We start from the raw sequence: 4195 nt of genomic DNA, 5'->3' as shown, positions 1-4195 counted from the left end.
GACACACTCCCCAAAGAAGAAACCCAATGCTGGGAATGAGTCAAGCAATCAGTTAGCAGCTGCCATTCTTAGGTTACTCTCCATACCCTGTTTTTTTCTCTCCATTTAAAATCCTTAAACCTTCAAGTTCTTTTAATTTCTTCTGGTGAGAGATTTAATTATTGGTATTTTTAATAGTACATGTTCACTACAGGAATGATGAAAGGCAATTAGCATCATGATTGAGACAAGCTAAAGCATGCTGTGGTGATGATGAAAGTGAGCAGTGAAGGAACACTGAGTGATGGCAATGGACCTAAACACCCACCAAGACTGGAGACGTTCAACCTCATGCAGCTACTACTAATTTATAATAAACTCTATATTCATAAAGTAGCTCAAAATCGCCAAAAGAGTCAATTTAATTCTTAGCATTATATTTTCTTTACATGCTGAATTATAAAATCTTAGTGCAATCTCAGCATTGAAAACTGTGATTTGCATGTGTTTCCTCTATGTGCCACCTTTGTAGAAACAGAGTTATACGGACTAAAAATTATCTACTTGCACTCTGATTTTGGTCCGTAACAATTTCTTTGGCTGGCTGAATAGTAAAATAAACATAAGTAAAATAATCAATTTTCTCTTTTATCACACTGGTTTCTTACTGGTTTCATCCAACTATTAATTCAACACTTTATCTAGCTTATAGAAGTTGATAGTATACAGAAGTTGATACACAGTGAAATGAACACAAAAAGATATTATTAACTAGCCACTGCTGTTTCTAAATGGGATAGAAACTTATTTATCTGCAGATCAGTTAGTGTCATTTGTCCTAGGGATTTCAGAAGGAGTTATAATAAGATTTCTCAGTTTATTTAATAATGCTAGCTACTCAAATTCTAAATGCAATCCTAACTTTCTACAGAAATTTACTAGTCTACATAGGCAGGTATATAGCTTTAACTGATGGACTTATTTTATGTATGAATCTTATTCATCATTTAGAGTTTACAGAAAATGCAATAACCTCACTTTTAACTAATTACATGGAATATAACGTAAACAATGTTGTCCAAACTTTAGGTATTCTTATTCTACTTTCATGATTTTCATCATCTCCATTGTACTATCACTTCTTAATAGAACTCTTTAAATTCCCTTAATATATTTCTTTATAAACCTACCTTTATCTTCATTCCAAGTGATAGTAACTATGAAATCATCCATTTGATTCATGAATTAATTTAAAAAATATGTGTCTATCACACACTTTGTGACACATTTTGGGGAGCTTAAAATACAGCTATAACTAAGAAAAGACCATCTCTCATGAGGGTTACATTCTAATGAAGAAGGTAATCAATCAGCCAATCAATCAATACAGGGCATTCTACAAATACAATGTTAGCTAAGTGCTATGAAGAAAGCTAAAGGAAAGTGAGGGGGGAAAAAAGAAGATGGAGTAGAGTAAATGACCTCTGAAGTAGTGATATTTGAATGGAGACTTGACTGCAAACCCATGAAGGCCTCAGCAATGGAAAACAGAATGGTAAATGCCCACTGTGAAAATACTCAAGGAATAGCAAGAAGGCTGATGTGCTGAAACAAAGAAAGGAAGCCAGAGAGGCCTGGAGGTGAGACTTCAGGGTCAAGCAAGGATCTCATAGGTCCTGGGAAGAAGTTTGGATTTTCTTTTGAATATAATGAGAAATCATTGGAGAATTTTTAGCAGGGGAATGACATTAAGTGTTTTTCACTAGTAATCATTACTCAGGCTTTTGTGTGAACTGATCTTGGAGTAGAAATTCTGGGAACCACTTAGAAGGTTTCTAAAGTTAAGGGGGCTGTGAGGAGTGGGATGGTAGTAATGGTGGAGGTGGAGGAAATAGGTGGATTGGCTAGTTAGTTTTATTTTTTTTCTCTGATACATATAAAAAATAAATAAACCTTTCTTGATAGTTGTACATGTTTCATCCATGTTCTACCTGAAAGTATTTCACATCTGGCATTCTGGCTCCCATCCTCTGTGAGATACTGGTGCAGTGGTTTGACTTCAGGCTCTGAAATCAGACTGCTTGGGTTTGAGTACATTATCTGACTTATTGTTTGGCAGACCTTTTAAAGTTTCTATTTCTTTGTCTTAGATAATGAGGATCTGATAGCTCTATCATAGGGTTATTAGAAGTATTCAGCTGGATAATGCATGTGCAGTGCTTAGCACAGTACCTGATGGATAATAAGTAATGACCATCGTAGCTATGTAAATAACATATATCACGAAGATATCCAGTTCTTATTTTTTCTCACTACAACCATAATGAGCACATATTAACCTTACAAATATATTTGCTCATTTTTAGTCATTGTTGTTACCCTTAAGAAGAACCAATATTTCTTAATTGGGCATTTAATACATAGAATTAATATATTACAAATGTGGTAATTTCCAAATAATTTTAGTGCTTCAGATTCAAAGTTCCAGGGGTTTTTTGCTCTTGTGCTCACACAGGTGAAATAACAGCTGGAACTCACCAGAATTCTACTTGTCAAAAAATCTGCATGCAGTGGCATAAAACTAACACAGGTGCCCCAGCATGCTGACAAAGAATAAATAGAAGCACATGTTCTGAAAGGTACATAATACTTCACTTCTTAAAATACTACTTATAAAATGTGGTCAGCTTTGTTCTGCAAATTGGCTGACACCTAACACATAAAGGAGCTGCTGTTGGTGCCCCAGTGGCCATGCCACCTGGATTCTCTTTATCTTGTTTATTATTACTAACTGTTTCAAAAACACTTTGGAGATTTTAAAGAAAGGGATAGATTGTGATCTCTGCTTTGAGTGTGGTCCTGCTAGGAGGCCAAATGACTTTTTAAAGGTCCCTTTAGTGACATGGTATGTCTTAACTGATACTTTCCTTTTAAAAACAACTGTCCTTTTGGGGAGCTCCCAGAAAGGATATTAGGGATTATGTTTGAATAAAAACACTGGAATTTGCTTTCCTATCCCCCCCTTTTTTAAGGAAGAAATCTTCGTGGAATGTGGAAAAGAAATGAGTTTGAGCATACTAAATCCAAATAATGCAACACTGATCTCTCTTAGTCACAAGTCAATACAATAGCAAAAGCCCCAATAACGTTCAACTCACTTTTGGGAGACAGGACCCATGACGTGCTCTGCCTGTGCAAGATAGACGGGTGGTCTGAAGAATGTGATTCTCCTGTAAAAACAAGGGCATACACACACACACACTTACAAAAACTTCTTGCAGGAGGCCTTCCAAGGAATCCCTGTGCCGCCACCCCCAATCCTTCTAACTTAAGTTGAAGAGCCTTCTTAGTTTTCAAGCTTTCCCTAAGTAACACCAAATGTTGGACTTTGCAGTGCTTTCCTGATTTGATTCTTACGTGACCAGCCTAATCAACCATCATTTGAGAATAAGCTCCCTAGCTTAATCCTTAATTTTCTTCCAACCACTGAAACTATGATGGCCAGGGAAGGTTTGCTTATCATTCAGTTGCCTCCCCTCAGCCATCCACCAAAATGAATGTGAAGGAGTAAATTTCAAGATAGAAATGAGCCCAGGCTCTTTCAAACTCAGGACTGGGTTATCGACAAAATCTTTTGATTTAGCCCAAATCTACCTGAGAGCTTTTACAAAGTGCTCACTTAGTTTTACAATTCGTTGATCAGTAGAGCTGGGCCCAAATTAACCTAGATTTGCGGTAGAAACATATGAGAGAAATACTAGGGACAGCATGCTGTAACACTGTCTTCCTAGTATGTTTCTCTAAGTCTGAATAATACAAGGTATTAGCAATGCCCTTGGGAACTGGTAAAAAAACTAGATTACTCTACCTGGAGTAAATATTTCTTCTTCAGGACTTTTGTAGTAACTGAATCATTCTACATATTAAAAAAATGTAATAAGTGCCCCATTTATGGAGAATTTTACAGCTAAAATGTAGAAATACTATGGTTGGAATATTTTATAAAAGAGCCAAAACACATAGTAAATTAAGATTGATTTGCATGAAATTTTGCAGATACCCAGATGATAATATAAAAAAAGGAAACAAACTTTATTTGAACTCTATTGCTGTTATATTAGGTTATCCCCTTGTCTGTACTCTACTCCTGTTCCTAATTTAACACCTGTAAATTGCCATGGAAATTGCATATAAAATGTAAATTTCATATTGCAAA

The sequence above is a fragment of the Acinonyx jubatus genome, chromosome B2 (genome assembly GCF_027475565.1).
Source record: "Acinonyx jubatus isolate Ajub_Pintada_27869175 chromosome B2, VMU_Ajub_asm_v1.0, whole genome shotgun sequence".
In the NCBI taxonomy this organism is placed as follows: domain Eukaryota; kingdom Metazoa; phylum Chordata; class Mammalia; order Carnivora; family Felidae; genus Acinonyx; species Acinonyx jubatus.
This window is presented reverse-complemented; position numbering follows the sequence as displayed.